We start from the raw sequence: 20,594 nt of genomic DNA on the forward strand, positions 1-20,594 counted from the left end.
TAAAGTTCTGCTTAGCCTATGGGTCAATTTGTTGGCTAACAGAGCTAGCTGTTAGGTTTGCCAACTAGCAAACTACCTACTTAACCCCCTCTGAGTCCTAATGAAAATGACTACACAGAATTAGCCTCCTGGATTAGCTGTATAGTAGCCAACTACATAGCCTAAATAGCTACTTAGCCTTTGGGTCAATTTGTTAGCTAACAGAGCTAGCCGTTAGATTAGCCAACTAGCACACTTTAAACCCCTCCGAGTCCAAATGAAAGTAAACACAGAAATTTGCACTCAGGATATGCTATAGTAGGCTAGCTATCTGCATAGGGTTGTGCTTATGGGGCAACTAGACGGCTAACCAAGCTAGCTGTTAATTAGCCAATTTCAACAAAAACAAAAACAAACACAAATTAGCTACTATAGCTAATCCAGGGGGCTAACTACATGAAGATCTACTTAGCCTATGGGTCAAGATGTTGGCTAACGGAGCTAGCTGTTAGGTTAGCCAACTAGCACACTTTAAACCCCTCTGAGTCCAAATGAACGTACAAAGAAATTAACCTCTTGGATTAGCTGTAGTAACCACATAGAGTTGTAGCCTACTTAAGGGGCAAGTAGACCAAGCTAGCTGTTTGTTAGCCAATCCCATAATCTGCCTATTTTACACTCGTCTGAGTCTAAACAAAGGTAAACACACAAATTAGCCCCCTAGATTAGCGATAGTAGCTATAACTACATAAAGATGTACTTAGCCTATGGGTCAATTTGTTGGCTAACGGAGCTAGCTGTTAGGTTAGCCAGCTAGCATACTACCTATTTAGACCCCTCTGAGTCCAAATGAGTACACACAAATTAGCCTCTTGGATTAGCTGTAACTGCAATAGGGCCGTAGCCTACTTATAGGACAATTAAACGGCTAACCAAGCTAGCTATTTGCTGCTCGCATGATTCTATAATTTGATTTAGCCTCCTCTGTGTACTCTGTTTTGGATAAACATGGTTCTAATAAACAAGTTAGAAACCATGGCTAATCCAGGGGGCTAATTAGCCTAGCCTACTTCTGTTTGGGTTTGTAGATAAACATTTGACATGATTTATGTACAAGTTAAGTTAGCATGACCAATGAGCCAGAATGACCACAATTATGAGAATAAGAGAAATCAGATATATTATTGATACCTATAATGAATATCTATAGTATAGTGTCTGGGCATAAGTAAAATTAAGGCATATTATAAGACTCATTATTTTCATTATTTTCTACAAAAATACAAATAATAGAAATACAATAGCAGACAGGGTCGTAGCCACGTTTTTATAGATGGATAAGGATTGTTTTTAAAGCCTGGTTTGACTACTTCTATCATTTCCAGACACATTTCAAGGCGACAAAAGAGATTTGATGATAAGGTCACGACCTCTGTGTCTTTAATGGCAGCTATAAGGCCCTGAATGCAGCACCAAACATCTCAAAGCAGATCTGCAGCATCATCGGCAGCTCTTCGTATCAGCTGCCACCGTCAGAGGAGCCGGCTCTGATCACAGCGTCCTCTGGCTAATCACTGCCGTTTTCTGATTCCTGGGACCAAAACATGCTGCTGAACACCAGATCTGCTCCTGTTAAAACAAGAGACACAGTCTGTTTGTGTCAATCTGAAAATAATGAGTCTTATATGTCCGCTCATGAGTCTCTCGCTGTGGTTGTTTTTAACCAATCCGACCCGCTGATGAAGGCGTACGTTGTCCAACATGTCCGGTTGGTTGAGGTTAAAGATATTAGGGTGAAATTATGTGTTTACTGTGCCTGGGAGAGCTCAGTTGTGGATGTTTTCTGCAGAGAGATGAAGCTGAACCCGACCACTCAGAGCAACCAACGTTCATCTGAACGATACCACAGGCATTAGTCACTCTGCATGCCAGCAAAATGGCTGCTGCTGATGTTTTGTTTTGAAGGAGGAGCACGTGGCTTTAAGGACTCATTAACGAAGTTAAAATCATCCACAAGAAGAAGGAGAGTGACTCAGTCTGATCTGGACTCTCTAAACTCTGGTTCTGCTACAGTCATAATAACAGCTGCAAGTGTTAATACTCATTAGACATATCTCCTCCTTCTCACTAGCCGCGTTTCCTTTCTATTGTCAAATTAGTTTTAACAGAACTTTTAAAAAAGTTGCAAAAAAATAAATACAAACTAGGCGCATTTTCCATTGACTGGTTTGGCAGCCCGGTTGCCGAGATTGAATTAACTCGACTCCGGCTTGGTCAGGATTTTTCCGTCCGAAATTGTCGCACGTTTTAAAACAACCTCACGTTGTGTCCACCACGTTTGTGCACCGACTCACAAAACTTTCGTCCGTCATTCAAGTTTTTGGAACAGGCTGATTATCTGCGTTTTTCAAAAGGCAAAAGAGGGTTGTTTGAACACTCAGAGCCACTGTACATGTCAAAATGGCATCTGATTGGATTCACGTCTCCCAGCACAAAGTATTTTACAATAAGGAAATAAAAGAATATAGAGAAGCGCAATTTAAGCATGGCTTCTTGCTGCGCCTAGCGGCATCAATTGCACCCATGTAATTAATTCAGATTTGTCTCGTATTGCGAATTCTTGCAACAAATAGAATAATACTATATTAATAGTGGAATATTAGTGTGCATTTAAACGTCATTCACACAGTTTCCCCAGCCCGTTCACACAAAATGGCGTATAAATGCCACAATAATGTGGAAGCCGTTTAGTGTGTAATAAATACGCCTTCATTGATTTTGTCTTGTGTTTGCCATGTATTCTGTACTGACTGCGATGTAAACGCATCCACGTAGAAATGTTACGGTAAGAGTTAGTGACGTAGAATAATCAAAGAGAAAGACCACTGATGGTGGGAAGGTCCAACAAACACAGGACTTTAAACAGGAGGTCCGTGTTAAGAGACCGTTGTTGACCTGTGTTTTGTTTGTAAGTTACCTTGGTGACTTTTGTCACGTGTTCATTATTTGTGACATGTTTCCCTAGTTGTTTCCATATATGTTTTACTTAGTTTACTTACTTATTTTAGGCCCAACCATGACGTTTTCCCTTAACCTAACTAGGTGTTTTTTCTTGCCTGAACCTGTGAGCGTTTGCGTGGCGTACAAATTACACCCAAAAAGGCTAAAATGCTACGATATGCAGAATGTCCAATGGCATTTATACCCCATGAGACCGGGTTGATCTTACACCCGGCATAAAGCGGCGTACAGCGCATCGCAACTGTCATTGCTATTTTAAGTCCGACGCTGTCGTTTCTTGCGCCCATCTCTGCGCCCATGGGCGTGTTGGTCTTAAAATGAGGTGTGGTCAGACGCTTTTTTGGCGTTTTGCTATCTTGAGGCAGCAGAAAGCGATTGCGCCATTCACCAACCGAAAACCTACATGTCGGAAGTCAATGGTGCAGTATTTTCCTGCTATTTAAAGGGCGCATTATTCAGATAGTAAGACATGGTAGTATTTTTTTTTTTTTTTTGTATAAACCTAACTGCGGACGTTTGCATGGCGTACAAATGACACACAAAAAGGCTGAAGTGCGTACTCATGACACGCAGAATGTCCGTGTAACGTCGTGGTATTTATACATCTTCCTGTGAGACGGGTTGACAGCTCTGTGAAGTTGCTCAGTGTTGTTTCATACAGCGATATCCTCCCAAAATGATTGTATTTGAGCTCATTTCTGATGAGTTATGCCTAATATTGAGAGTTCTGATCGATCACAGGCATCGCAAAAAACTGGTGGTATTCAGGGAGTATTTAGTTGAGGAGTATTTGCACCTTTAGCATCAACATTTAGTTTGTTTGAGACCAACAGAAAAGCAGCTCTTTGTTGAGCAGCTAAACAGCAGAGCCTCTGACTCAGTACATCTGGTTACATAACAGTCTGCAGGTTTTAATGCAACCAAACACAACTTATGATTTATTTAAGTGAAATCAGCCGCTGCAGGATTTAGTTTGGATAAAATAAAGACGTCTACAGACTCATTGGGCAGGTTTAAACTTCTGTAGTTGAGCTGAATGACATCAGAGTTGAAGTCAGGTTTTAAGTCCTCCACCTCCACTTCCACCAACACAGCTGATCTCATTAACTGATCAGACCTTCTCAGGACTCTGAGTACAATCAGTCAGCAGTGAAAACACCTGTTTCTCAGACTGGTCCCACCACCAAAACCCAGAAAACCCAACTAAACTAAAAACTGTCACTGTGTTCAGCTGGTACAGTTAATTATCTGATTAATAACTTTTATTCAGAGCACATCAGGTCAGCTGAACATGCAAAAAATAGGATATTTTATCTGCTAAAAGATCAGAATCATAGAACTGATTACCTGCAGTTTAATGTGGCTGGAGCACCAAAACATCAAATGAGCTGCTTTAGGATATTTTTAGACAATATATTCAAGTGTTTGAACACTGTATTATAAACACGGAGCAGTCTCGCAAATGTATTATCTGTATTCCTCTCATCATGATGTATTGATCCAGCCCGTTCGCAGGAAAAGGCGTATAAATGACACGATAATGTGGAAGACGTTTAGCGTTAAGAAGTTCTTGATTTCCTCATGTCATTTGTACGCCATGTATCCTGAACTGACTGCAATGTAAATACATCCACGTATAAATGCTACGGTAAGAGTTAGGGAAGTAGAATAAAAAAAGAGAAGGACCACTGATGGTGGGCGGGTCCAACAAACACAGGACTTTAAACCAGGAGACCGCTGTTGACCTGTGTTTTGTTTTGTAAGTTACGTAAGTGACGTGTTTTCTGTAGTTGGGTTACGTACGTGTTTTACTTAGTTTCCGTACTTATTGTAAGCCCAACCATGACGTTTTCCCTTAACCTAACTTAGTGGTTTTCTTGCCTTGAACCGAACTGTGAACGTTTGGGCGGCGTACAAGTGACACGCAAAAAGTCCACGTAATGTCGTGGTATTTGTACGCCTTCTCGTGAAAATGGCTCAGTCATTCATTAGCCCCGTTTGGGACTGTAGCGCTATCAACTGCATCCACATAATTAATTCAGTTTTGCGAACTTGCAAACTAAGAGAATAATAAAACGAATCGGACTCAGTGTGCAAGGTTTCTGTTTTTTATCGGATTTAAAACAAATTGCATACTAACTGCGGCTAAAGGCTAAAATGCATCCTCGTGACACGCAAAATGACGGCGTAACATCGTATTTATTCGCCTTCTCGTGAGACCGGGTTGATCGATCGGTCCTACAGTGCTGTTGTGGGCAGTTTACGTCTGTTTACGGCAGTTTTTCGTCTGAGATGTAGCTCCTGGAGTCCTGCAGAGATTATTTGTTTTTAATCTTGTGCATGCACAGATTATTATCTTGCTCATGGCTGCAAGTATTGATTACCGTTCATTTTCGATTATTTGCTGGATTAATCAATTAGTTGTTTGGTCTCTTAAATGTGGATCAGTGTTTACCTAAAGTCCAAGATGATCAAATGTCTCAAAGAGATTCAGTTTACTGTCACAGAGGAGGAAAGAAACCAGAAAATATTAATATACTTTTTTTTTCTTTCTTAAAAATGTTCAAACCGATTAATCGATTAACAAAATAGTTGATTAATCGTTTCAGTTCTAATCTTGCTCCATATCTTTTGTGAACAGGATTGTGAAATGTGTGAAAAAGATACGACAATAAGTTGCAAGATTATTTTTGTTTGCACTTCTATTTTATGCACTAAAAACAAGTTATTAATGAGATATTTTTAGTGTGCACGAGTGACTAATGTCATCAAACCCATGTCTTGTGTGAACAAGTTAAATGTGTATCTGGAGGAGGTTTATTTGAGTTTAGTGTGCAGCAGCTGCGTGTCATCAACCAGTTAGTTTAAGGCTCGTTTCACAAACTGCAGCTGAACGTGTGAAGAAATAAAATCCCTTTAATCAACGTTTCAGTAAAAAATAAATGCGAAGGTGCTAAGTGTTAAACATGCAGTCGGTCCGAGGGAGCAAAATTGATACAAACTTCACTACTTTTCTTTTTTTTTTATTAAAGGATGAAATCACATAAAAAAGAATATCTGACACGAGGGTATATCTGCTAGTGTTGTGTTTGTTCATACTCGTAGTGTTTTAGGCCAAAGTCGGACACATTTCTGCACCACGAAGGGACCAAATGATGTTTTCTAGTTTTTCATATCATTGGAGCAGCTGAACAGACGGACCATACTCAATAAAGAAAAAAGTATTTTCTAGAATCTGGGTCGGTATGTTTTCAACACTACGTTGTTGTTTTTAATCTTTTTTTGTGTGTTTGATATGCAGTAAAGAGGACGACATGAAAACATTTCACTACATGTTACAGTCCAGTTTTTATAATTAATATAATTTTGTTAACAAGCTTCAAACTGCCAACACGATGAAAGAGTTAATTTATGGACGATCACGTTATTGATCTTCAGTGAGCTGCATATCAAATATTTCTGTTTAATTCTCTTAGAATATTCTGTGACTGCACACATAAGCCATCGATGCAGAGTTTCTCAACCTTCACAGGACATTTTCATGACTTAAATGTGGATTTTTGTTTGATATATTCTTTATTTAAAGCAGAGATCCATGGGTTGAACACATCACACACGTCATTTAATCCACTTTTAATACAAACATATTGAGACTTTCAGCTTTAAAATAAATTTTGTATGATTCCTTCCCACTTGGACCGTCCTCTGTGTCCTTTAAAATCAGATTACTAAATTATAAAACTATATATCTGAATTAACGAGCCAGCTAATTTGTTTATTATTATTATTAACCTATCAATGATTAATATTATGTTGTTAATTAAGTAAATGTACTCAACATTTGCTGGTTTAGCAAAAAATATAATAAAATAAAATAATATAGAAAATAAAACATGCAGTATTGCGGATGAAAAAAGACCAAAAAATAAATTTAAATAAAATAAAAAAGATTTCTTAAATTGAATCCCTATTTTTTAGATTTTTTTTTTAACTGTTGTTCAGACAAAATAAATTGTAACCTTTATGATGGGCTTCATGATCTTTATTTTTAATTATTAAAAGGCTGGTCTATTTTGTAATCAAAAATATAGTATATAGGCAATACAGGTAAAACAGGAATTAAAACAAGCTTAAAAGAGCGAATAAAAGAAAATTCTTAACTAATCATTTTAGTTTACTCAGATTTTGGGACCTAAAAGAAGAAGAAGAAGAATGAGCTTTTAATCCTCTATTTTTCATTTTGAGGTCCCAAAATCTGAGTCGGACTGCGACTAAAAACACATTTCCATAGATTACCAGCCTGTAAATTATATAATCTGACTCCAGAAATAGATCAGTTAGACATTTAAAAATAAATATAACTGCATGTCATCGGTTCCCAAAGTCACATTTGATGTGTTGAAGTTATTTTCTGCGGCTCAGAAATCCCAACGGAGCCGAAGGAGAGCTAAAAATAAACAGGTTGAGAAACTCTGCATCAGTTCATGTTTCACAAGAGTTCACAGGAGAGACGGAGATTTAACAAGCCATGACACCATGATGATGATGATGATGATGATGATGATGATGATGAGGATGTATAGTAAAGTATTTTTGAAGAGGATTTTCTGGAACAGTGTCATCATGTGGACATGATGAGTTGCAGGATCTTAACATTCAAATACAAATATTACTGTTATTAATAATATTACACCATCGAATCATTTGGAAACTTCATCTGGAGGTTAATTGGCTTCATTTAGAAGTATACAGTCTATATACGTGTGTTCCCTCTCGTTCTAACTAACAGTCATGAACCAAAGTCTCATCCTGACCGCCTCAGAGCTGGAGACTCATTTAAATATAATGAAATAATAATAAGTAATACTCGTTGCCCCTCCACCTGAACCCCAAAGCAGTCGATCACTTCTTTTCTTAAAGACTAATTTGGGTTCTTGCTGCAACGTCGGTCATCTGTTGGTGAGGCATAGTCTGTAACCTATGCAAGGTTAGTCATGTCCATGATCTCATCATATTACAACCGTTTCAATAAAATTTTGAAAGATACGACTCTGCTGTTTTCTTCATTATTGATGTACGAATGATTTTTTTTCTTTTTTTTAAATATTTTAAAATTTCAAGATTTGAGTGATTTTCTTTTAAAAACTTTAAATGTGATGTGATTGACTCTCTTCTTTCTTTTACTTTCCTCCTCTGGTTTAAAATGATTATATTTATTTTATTATTGTCATTTACACAATTCAGGATACCCTTCATGCTACACACAGAAAATATTTTAACATATATTCAAAATAGGCAATACAATAGAACAGTAGCACTAAAGGAAGAAATAAAAAGGAAAACTAAATTCTATTTACAAGGAATAAATACAGTTAGATACACGTACGATGGTGTTTTAGGGCCACTGGTAAAAAAGAAAAAAAGAGTAGGTAGAAAAAATGTTGACGGAGTTGGGGGGGGGGGTTATATTCTGATAAAAAAATCAGAATTTCTAAGATTAAAGTTGCAAATTTATGAGAAAAAACAGAATAAAATTGGATATTCTTTGACATTTAAGTGGTAAATTTACAAGATGAAAAAAAAAAAAAAATTGCGAGAAAACAATTCATGAATTCTCTAAGATTAAAGTCACAAATTTAGCCGAGGTCTGAATTTAATTGCTCCTACAGTAGTGTTATCATGGTAAGGATGGCTTCTACAGTAGGTGAAGGTCCTGAAAGATGCATATACATGTTGTCTTTCATGTTCTTTTTTTGAACTGCAACCCCCCCCCCCCCCCACAATTATTTTTCAGAGTTTTTTGTGACTTTATAATCTCAGACAATATTTGAGTTTAATCTCGTAAATTCTGGGTTGTTTTTTCAGAATATTACCCCCTGCTCTCTGCATTTTATTTACCCCAATATTTTTTATTTCCTGCTGGTGTTTTGATCACATGAGTTTAGCAGAAGATCAACAGAAGTCAAACTGCAGGAACAAAAACACATGTCTGAGTTCAACTCTAAAATAGTCCAGCATGTGAAGCAGCTCATAGAGTCAGAACACAGTGAACCTGCTGAACAACGTTAACATGAACAATGTTAGAGAGAGAGAGAGACAGAGAGAGAGAGAGAGAGAGAGAGAGAGAGAGAGAGAGAGAGAAGGGTTAATATCAAATAATGGAGACGTTGCTGTAGTTTATTAGTCCGACTATTTAATGTTGCTGATGTGTTTAAAAAGTCAGTGGGGACAGGGACACTAGACATCATGTACTAGTGCTGCAGTATATAGACTACTGTATATACTACAGACATCATGTATTAGTACTGCCATATATAGACTACTGTATATACTACAGACATCATGTATTAGTACTGCCATATATAGACTACTGTATATACTACAGACATCATGTATTAGTACTGCAGTATATAGACTGCTGTATATACTACAGACATCATTTGTTAGTACTGCAGTATATAGACTACTGTATATACTACAGACATCATGTATTAGTACTGCAGTATATAGACTACTGTATATACTACAGACATCATGTATTTGTACTGCAGTATATAGACTACTGTATATACTACAGACATCATGTATTAGTGCTGCATTATATAGACTACTGTATATACTACAGACAGCATGTATTAGTACTGCAGTATATAGACTATACTGTATATACTACAGATACCATGTATTAGTACTGCAGTATATAGACTACTGTATATACTACAGACATCATGTATTAGTACTACAGTATATAGACTACTGTATATACTACAGACATCATGTATTAGTGCTGCATTATATAGACTGCTGTATATACTACAGACATCATGTATTAGTACTGCAGTATATAGACTACTGTATATACTACAGACATCATGTATTAGTACTGCAGTATATAGACTATACTGTATATACTACAGACATGTATTTGTACTGCAGTATATAGACTATACTGTATATACTACAGACATCATGTATTAGTACTGCCATATATAGACTACTGTATATACTACAGACATCATGTATTAGTACTGCAGTATATAGACTATACTGTATATACTACAGACATGTATTTGTACTGCAGTATATAGACTATACTGTATATACTACAGACATCATGTATTTGTACTGCAGTATATAGACTACTGTATATACTACAGACATCATGTATTAGTGCTGCATTATATAGACTACTGTATATACTACAGACAGCATGTATTAGTACTGCAGTATATAGACTATACTGTATATACTACAGACACCATGTATTAGTACTGCAGTATATAGACTACTGTATATACTACAGACATCATGTATTAGTACTGCAGTATATAGACTACTGTATATACTACAGACATCATGTATTAGTACTGCCATATATAGACTACTGTATATACTACAGACATCATGTATTAGTACTGCAGTATATAGACTATACTGTATATACTACAGACATCATGTATTAGTACTGCCATATATAGACTACTGTATATACTACAGACATCATGTATTAGTACTGCCATATATAGACTACTGTATATACTACAGACATCATGTATTAGTAGTGCAGTATATAGACTATACTGTATATACTACAGACATGTATTTGTACTGCAGTATATAGACTATACTGTATATACTACAGACATCATGTATTAGTGCTGCAGTATATAGACTATACTGTATATGTGGATCTGCTCTGTGGGCTGCAGGTCTGAGTCAGAGAGGAGATCTATTCTTACCGAGCTAAGAATACTGCTCGTCTGTAACAGCTCCAACAACACAAAACCACAACCAGCCCGACTCTGAAGGAGGAGGCCCTCATGCTGCATTACTACCGTATGAGAGGAGTCCTCTAACATTTACATAGAAACTACTGTACACTCATCTCAACGCTATACGGCCCGCTGATGTAACACACTGACTAACAGGACGTTATAGCAAAGGCTTTTTTTTTTCTAATCAAAAACTACCACAAAATAATGGTAATAATGACAGGTGATGTCAAAAATCTCAAGATGGCAGCTCCCGTATCCTGGATATTCTGGCTTCACTTCTGTATAGTGCAGGGGTCAGCAACCTTTACTGTCAAAAGAGACATTTTAGGCAAAGAAAAAGAAAACAATCTCTCTGGAGCCGCAAAACATTTGATCATTGTGATGAAGGTAACACAGTTTATAGTCTAAGTATATAGTATATAAGTCTAATGCAGTGAGGGCCAAAGTGCAAATGTACTACGGAGTATTAGGGCCACATTGAGGGAAAATACATCTGAGATTTAGTCCGAAAAAAGTCGTAATATTACGAGAATAAAGTCATAACTTAATGAGAAAAAACGTCGTAATATTACGAGAATAAAGTCATAAATTAATGAGAATTTTTTTTTAATATTACGAGAATAGTCATAACTTTACGTGAAAGAAAGTCGTAATATTACAAGAATAAAGTCATAACTCTACGAGAAAAATTATGACTTTATTCTCGAAATCTCCGATTTATTTTTTCCTCAATGTGGCCCTAATACTCCGTCATAGCGTCGTACCATAGACCTACAACAATGATAAATAAAAATGAAAATGTAAACAAAAAACTGTTTTCATTTCCATTTTTAAAAATCCACAGGGAGCCACTGGAAAGGGGCTAAAGAGATGCATGGGGCTCCGGACCCGCATGCTGCTGACCCCTGGTATAGTGGGAGGAAGTGGAAACGCGTTGTCCATCTTTTTTACAGTCTATTTGACAAACACTTATTTCCCCATAAATGTGGGACTGGTCCCGTTAGCTAATTTCTTTCTCTGCAGACGAACAGTTCCTCGTCGTCTCCACTGGATTTAAACCCCATTTCCTGACACTAATTCTTACACTGTTGTTATAAGATGCTGTTGTTTTAGTTGCATGAATCATACTGAGGCTGCAGACCACTGCGGCATACAGTAAACGGTTGTGTGTTGAAAACTGTATATAAACTATATAAGTGGAGACAGAGAGGGGGAGCCTGGGGCAGAGAGCATGCTAGGTTAGTGTGGGTGGACGCAAAGGGAGATCCAGAGGAGAAACACAAAAAAAAAACAGAAACAAAGAAAAGAGGAGGAGGAGGAGGTAGACTACCAGATACTGAGAGGATTACTATTTGAGGAAAAAAAGAGATGGAGATGCAGGGATGGAAATAAAGATGGAGGGTTAGAGAGGAATGTAAAATGTTCAGTATGGACACTGGACACTAGAAGTCAAACCAGGCCGGCGTTACAGGTATTTATAGTTTCAAGGCCATGTTTGAAATGTTGTCAGAGACCCAGAATTTATTATAAAGAGAAAATAAAGAGTTTTGGGGGGATAAATAGTGTAAAGAATGGACTAAAGAGTGGTCCGAAAAATGAAGCCAAACAGTGTGATCATCATCGTAATATATCGTTTAAATTGGACAGAATTACAGCACCAGATGCTCCTGACTGGACAACCAAACCTCTGGCAGGGTTCTGATTGGTCATTCACTCTCTTTAGCTCTCTGATTGGTCATTCACTCTCTGTAGCTCTCTGATTGGCCATTCACTCTCTGTAGCTCTCTGATTGGTCATTCACTCTCTGTAGCTCTCTAATTGGTCATTCACTCTCTGTAGCTCTCTGATTGGTCATTTACTCTCTGCAGCTTCCTGATTGGTCATTCACTCTCTGTAGCTCCCTGATTGGTCATTCACTCTCTGTAGCTCTCTGATTGGTCATTTACTCTCTGCAGCTTCCTGATTGGTCATTCACTCTCTGTAGCTCCCTGATTGGTCATTCACTCTCTGTAGCTCTCTGATTGGTCTTTCACTCTCTGTAGCTCTCTGATTGGTCCAACATGAATCTGGTTAACTCAATCGATTCTTCCAGACTTTAATCTCATTGTTACTCTCTATTTTAAATAACGGTTTTCCCAAATATTGGCAGCAGTGGAGGAAGTGTGTATATTTACAGTGATGCAGGTTTCAGTGAGATCAGCCTGCTGGCAGATTTCCTCTCCAACAATAGAGAGACTGAGTGTCTCTCAATAATTGAGCAGAGTTCAGCCTCCAGCTCAGCACTCTGCTCCACGTTACACAACTGAGTAGGCCTGTAGAGGGAGAGGGGCTCTACATCCATCCATCCATCCATCCATCCATCCATCCAGATATTCATCCATCTATCCTTTCATCCGGCCATCCAGATATTCATCCATCTATCCATCCATCCATCAATCCAGATATCCATCCATCCATCCATCCATCCATCCATCCATCCAGCTATTCATCCATCCATCCGTCCGTCTAACGTTGCCAGCCCAGTCGCCAGTAAAAATGTTGGCACTGAACATTTTCTGCAAACCAAATGAATGTTGACGTTTCTGAACCAAACATAGGTTTTATTAATACGTTTCATATCAGCCTTGTATCACAGAAACGCACAATACCACATGGTTAACGTTCGGAAACGATTGGTTAGGTTTAGGCAACACAACTACTTGACAACCACAAGACTTTCAACCAGGAGACTTACTTTGTCACGTCAGTCTTTAGTCATGTGACTCGTTGGTATTGTCAGTCCCGTGAGCCGTTAGTCACGTGAGTCGTTGGTATTGTCAGTCACGGGAGTCGATAGTCACGTGAGTCGTTAGCATCATCAGTCCCGTGAGCCTCTTGAGTTGCTAGTCACGTGAGTCATTAGTCACTTGAGCTGTTTAGTATTGTTAGTCCCACAAATCCGGTGAGTTGTTTGTCACGTGAGTCGTTTAGTATCGTCAGTCCCGTAAGTCACGTGAGTCGCTAGTCATGTGAGTCGTTAGTCACGTGACTCGTCGGGATCGTCAGTCACGTGAGCCGTTAGTCACATGAGTCGTTAAGTATCCTTAGTCACGTGAGTTGCTAGTCTCGTGAGTCGATTAGTCCCGTGAGCTGTTTAGTATCACCAGTCCCGTGAATCCTGTGAGTCGTTTGTCACGTGAGTTATTTACTATCGTCAGTCCCGTGAGTCGCTAGTATCGTCAGTCCAGTGTCACGTGAGTCGTTAGTGAAGTTAACGTCAATCATGACCGTTTCCTAACCCTAACTAAGTGGATGTGTTGCCTAAACCTACACTCTTAACCTGAATAAGTTGACTTTACTAGAAATTTGCGTGGAAATCGGTTGCACTAAACCATTTAAGTTTTTACATAATGTGAAACTAAACAGGTCAAGTTGAATAAACTTATAACCTTAATTGCACAAGTAGACATAATTAAGCTAACATTAGTAGTCTTTACTCAAAAACGTAAGTTATACGAAATTATTATTTTAAGTTAAATAAACATAAACATGTGTAACAAATGACAAATAACTTTTTATTCATGCTACTTACAGTAATTTGTTAATACAACTAATGTCTTTTTTCTAATTTAATTAATTATACTATTGTGATTTTGATATTTTATTGTTTCAATAAATTGCATTGAAGGGAAGAAATGAAACAATACATTTAAATTTGCCAATGTATTTTATTAACAACAAAAAAACTGTGAACGACTGTATACTTATAGACAGGCATTAAAACTGTATAAAAGCCTCTAAAACTTCAACTTCACTGGATAAAAACAGTTAACTTTGTTAACTATGTAATGTACAGGGTACATGTAATGGGGGCTAATGTACAGGGGGGGAATTCACAACAATGACCCGCTAGCTGTAGATTATCCTGCTTACTACTCGTCTACTTACTTAAATCAAAAACGCTAAAACGTCTGACGACAGAACTCAGCCATAGCTGCGGTATATTAAACATAGCAACAGTCTGCTGTAAAGAAATCAAGTATTCAACATAGCCGTGTAATAAATCAAATGAAGTGAGCACTAATATGCTGTCGAGAATGCTGATGTCAACGGTAGCAGCTGAAGAGCAGTCACAAACATCTGTGTATGCGTCTGTGCTTCAAAATGTGCCGCTCTCGTGCATGGCACGCCATGAAAAAAAAAGAAGCAGCCATGTTCTTCTCACAGTAGAATTAACATAGCATTTCTTTACATTACAAGCTGGTTCTTCAAGGTTTGTAACCTTGGTTTTAGTTCATTGTGGCCCAATGTGAGAAGTTCCTGTTGGATGAACTGGAATGTGCACTTCATAGACTTGGGGTAGTTGAGATGCAGTGCATATGAAAGTCCAAACAGAAGGCACATCGCTTTAGGAAGGTCTTTAAAGTTGTCCATCACAACTTCTCCCTCAATGATGACCGTCAAAGAGGCTGGACTGAGATGCAGGGGAGATGCAACTGCAGCACCTTCAGGCTCAACCTGGAGGATTTCAATCTCGATGTGGCGGAATGAGTCATCATCATCAGCGTCCTTCATAAACGATATAAACATAATGGCACAATCATGACATTTCTCATTTAATAGCCATCAATAATGTTAAGCATTGTAGCCTAGTCACAGGAGAGTCAGACGCTTGAGGGAAGGTGTGAATTGGTTATGACTGCTGGAGTATATTACACAAACACACAAATCACCCAAAGAGGTAAGAAAGAGCTGTTACTTGCTATTACTTATTACATAATACAAAATTAAAAAGCACCTGTTAGACATGGTTTCCTTGTGTACATTTTTAACAGTTTGATTTCCACAAAAGAACACCTATCCAGCCTCTTTGTATTGGGGTGAACTACCAAATTATGGTGACAATTCAAGATAACACAGTCATGGCCCTGAGGCCTGTACTACGAAGCAGGATTTGGCGTTAGCGAGGTAACTTCAGGGTTAACCCTTCAGGGTTTTCAGTCCTACGACGGTGGTTCACTTCTTACCGGGGTAGATCGCCATGGTAACAGATGCTGAACAGCTAACCAGCTCTGGAGCAAGTTATGTTCCAGATAAGAGATCAACTCGTATAAAAGCACCTCCTACTGACCAATCACATCTCTGTGTGCAGATCGTGTGATAATATTACACACATATGAAGAAGTTACAGTCATAACCCAGACTAAAAACAACACAGTTTAAACTGACAAATGCAGGAAGATCAGTTGGCTGTATGTTGTGGGTGTTTACCGCTTTGAATTAAGTTTTTATATTTTTATAATTTATTTGCTCTCGAGTCCGTTTCACAGCGTTGGAGCCGTTCGACGCAGCTGAAAGAAGGTTGAATTACTCATACACACCTGATTGTTGTCAAAGGCCATTATGAAGTGTAATCTATTCATCCATTATACTCTGAAAGCTTTTTATAATATCACTGTCCCATCTAGATGACTATACATCTGACTTTTCAGCCCGTTAAATTAATAAATCTGTTAATTTACGCATTCACAGACATTTTTTTCTTTTGCCAGCAGTCTTTCCTGCATTTGGCAGCTTCAACTGTGTTACTTTTAGTCTGGATTAAGGGTTTAACTTCTTCGTATTTGTCTAATATTATAGTTTGAAAACATGTCCTTTAAACAACTGGATTTATTCAAGTTTCTCACCAGAAATTACATTTTACAAGATTACATTTGAACACTGGACTCTGTGATTAACTTTTAAATGTGTATTGCGCAGGTGAGTGAAAAAAACTGCTTCAGGAGCAGGGTGCAGAAAAAAGGTTACTTGGGCAGTGTCACAAAGTTGTGCATCCTGGGCTTTCTGGTGGATCTTAAATAGGTGGACCTTAAGTGCATTAATGCAGGGGTTCTCAACCTTTTGCAACTGAAGGCACACTTGTGATTGTCAAAACATTTCCGAGGCACACCTTCCCAAATAAATGAGTAAAAAACCTAACATGTTTATACAACAAATAATAAACTGGGCTGTAGATATGTGTTATGCCACTGTCAGCTGTAATGACCAAAATACATATTCTGCTTACCCTCAGTGAGACACTTGGGCTTGCCTCGTCTCCGCTGCCTGCTTACCTTCACTCAGACAGAGCGCGCGTTCTCGCGTACTCGTTCCACCTCTACTAGACGTGAACGCGCGCACTCCACACTGCAGAAGAGTTAGTTTAGCTCTGAGAATATCTAGTGAATGTACAGTGGACGTTTGTGCAGAAATAAATGCTGCAGCTCCTCCAGACCAACAGAGGTTTTCCGTGTCTTGTGAAGTGACGGGGCTCCTCCATGTGTTACGTTGTCGCCTCTTTACCGACCGGGTGCTGGTGTCTCCCTGCGGCTGCCGGCTGCGGTCGGGAGGCGATAACGTAACTCGTTGAGTAGCCCCGTTGCCTGAGCCTGCGCTGAGGCAGGAAAAGCCAACACTAGGATCAGCAGTGATTCATGGAGAGACCTTTGTCTGGTCAGCTAACATTACTGCCAAGCAGGTGAAATATAGAGTGATATAGTGCTTTTAGATGACGTGTGTCGCCTCACTGTTTTGAGCGATGCTCCTCCATGTCTATTTAGAGCGAGCAAGCGCGAGCTCGACGCTGACTTTCGTGGATTTCAAAGCCACGGGTGTCGCTGTTAACAAGCATTTCTGAATGTTACAAATAGTCCCTTTAAATTTACTTGAAAGACAAGTTGTTACCTTGGTTTGTGTCTTGTTTTAACAGAAACTGCCACCACACAGGTAACCCCTTTTCTCCGTTACAAACTCACAATACTTACATGGCCACTGCATCTTCACATGAACCTGTAACGACAGAACATAAGAACACTTTTAGCTCAATGTTTGGCTCAAAGTTTGGCTCAATGTTTAGCTCAATGTTAGGCTCAATGTTAGGCTCAATGTTAGCTCAATGTTTGGATCAATGTTTAGCTCAATGTTTAGCTCAATGTTAGCTCAAAATGTTAACTAATAACCAACTTAACTAACTAATTATCTCGTCCTTTGAAAGTCAGCTAAGTTACTGCTATAAATGCAAAAAAATCACTCATGATGTAACGCTAATGCTAATGCTAACCGTTAACACCAGTTTGAATCAGTAACGTTACATCAGATATAGTTCAGCTAGTGTTAGCCACATGCTAACACTTGTTACAGTCCTGGTACACCGACGGCTCGACATTGCCTAACAGCCAACCGTCGGTGCGTCGGTTGGCCTAGCTAATATTTAGCGGTGTGTCCCACATCGTTGGTAACGTTACAAATTAAACATTAACGTCATAAACTGTGATGTTAACACTGAGATAACTTTAGCTAACCTGCGGTCACCGCAGCAGTCTTTTTGGTAACGTTAATCAATTTCCCCTGAAAGATAGCAGACACACTTACCATTCCACCATGTTGCTTTCTAAAACAAACCCACAGCTCTCTCAGAGTACACGGTCGGCGCAGCAGAGAGGACGGGCGGACTCTCTCCCCAGTGTTAATGGTCCTTCTGCTTCTTCCTTCACGCTCTGCACGGAGCTCTGCAATCAGCTCACCTTGAATTTCAAATAGGCCCCTTCCCTCCCCTCTCTCACAGAAATCTAACATACTAAGTTATCTCTGCTTAATATGATAACTGCAGTGTATACTTCAGCTGATTAGTGCAAACAACTAATTTAATTTAGTAATGACACCGGTTGTGACACACTGCTCCTCTGCCTGCCTGCTTGCCTTCACTCAGCTCGCTCAACCTCACGTGCATGCGCGGAATACTTCGTAGCTCTGAGAATATCTAGTGAATGTACAGTGGACGTTTGTGCAGAAATAAATGCTGCAGCTCCTCCAGACCAACAGAAGTTTCCCGTGTCTTGTGAAGTGACGGGGCTCCACAGCAAGAAACGTTATCGTCTCCGACCAAAACTCCGGTGTCTCCCCTCTTCCCTCCGGCCGCGGTCGGTAGGCTGAGGCAGGAAAAGCCAACACTAGGATCAGCACTGATTCATGGAGAGACCTTCGTCTGGTCAGCTAACATTACTGCCAAGCAGGTGAAATATAGAGTGATATTGTGGTTTTAGCTGACGCGTGTCGCCTCACTGTTTTGAGAGATGCTCGTTCATGTCTATTTAGAGCAAGCACAAGCGCGAGCAACAGGACGCTGACTTTTGTTGACTTAACGGCCACAGGTGTCGCTGTTAACAAGCATTTCTGAAAGATACAAACAGTCCCTTTAAAAGTTGAATTCAAACAAAATCTGGGTTTACAGTGTAACCTCCTGTAAATACTGAAGTTCATCGGACACTATGCATGTAACGAGCGTATATTGACACGCCGTGCCTGGTCTCTGTCTTCCTCTGTCGGTCTCCGATACCAAGCGGCACTGAGCAAGTGGCGGTTTTTGACGAGTTGGGAGTCAGAATGTTTCGTAATATGACTTTAATTTGCAGCTTTCCAGAGATATAAACCTGAGCTTTTGACCAGAATACAATGAATCCTCTGCAGGGCGTCAGAGCTCAAGCACACTCTGAGAATCACTGACCTTGGAGAGCTGATGTATAATGTGGGCGCTCCGTTGGCACAAGCTGCAAACACCCACTCACATCCTCCCACCTCCATCGCCTCTCTCTGATGCAGACATACAGACACGGCTAACCTAATAGCCCCGCTGTCTCCTCCAGTTTCATTTTCCACTGGAGCGTTCCAGCTCTTACCTGAGAGGCCTTCAGTCTATTCAGGCTGAGAGGAGGACAGCCGGGGGCGGCCGGGCCCGAGCCGAGCCGAGCCGGGCCGGGCCGGGCGTCCTCCTTCAACACAAACCTCCAGACAGCCTGAGATAAAACAGTTGGCTCATTGGGTTTCATCTCTTCCTGTCTGCTGACACAGAGCTCTGAGCGCCAACACCAGCGTCCATATGGGCTCACAGCGTGAAGTTCAGACCGCATGAAGAGACCAGAACCAGCATTAGTTCTGCTGTTTGCTCCGGGAACACTCACTCTATTAATCAGATGCTGGAGGTAGTGATGCACGGTTTAAATGGATATAATTACTCATGTTTCTGTGTCCCAACAAACATGTCAGCGGGCATCAGTCCTTTATATTAAATGACATGTTTACATTAAACTCACAATGACCTTTAGTAGCCCTGTGAATTATGAATGTCATAATTCACATTCATGTGCAAAGGAGGACGTAGCATGATGTGTCCTGACTTTTACATGTTTGTTTCCTCTCAAAAATCAACATTGGTTTCTTTTAACCCTGATCCAGGTTTACCTTTATTTAGAGAGCCCCAAGGCCAGAAATACCACTGCCCAACATATACATCAGCAGCTTTATTATGGTTAAAAACCAACTAGTGCTCTTATGCTGAAATAGTATCAGGTTTTCTGTATGAGTTACTTTGCAGTAATTTCTTTATCAATTTTTGAAAATTGCACCATGTACAGTAAGTAATAAAGGTTAGTTCATAATGCAAGACTTAAGGCCAAGTCCAAGCAAACCAAGTCCGTATTTTTCGTCCGAAATTGTCACGTTTGAAAATAAATACGACCTAACGTAGTGTCAATCATGTTGACACACTGACTCAGAAACTTTCATCCGTTAATTAAGAGTTTTTCTGGATTTTTCGTATCCGTCAAAAATCAAAAGAGGGTGGTTTGACCACTCAGAGCCACCGTCCGTGCAAACGTCATCTCGAAATGCATCTGGTAAACTGATTAACTTCATCTCCGAGCACAAAGCACTTTCTTTTGAAGAAATAAAAGAATACAGAGATGCGGAATTTAAAGATATTTATTTATAAGATACAGCAGTAGCTTCTTGCTAATATCATTCATT

The sequence above is a fragment of the Sebastes umbrosus genome, chromosome 23 (genome assembly GCF_015220745.1).
Source record: "Sebastes umbrosus isolate fSebUmb1 chromosome 23, fSebUmb1.pri, whole genome shotgun sequence".
NCBI classification, from domain to species: domain Eukaryota; kingdom Metazoa; phylum Chordata; class Actinopteri; order Perciformes; family Sebastidae; genus Sebastes; species Sebastes umbrosus.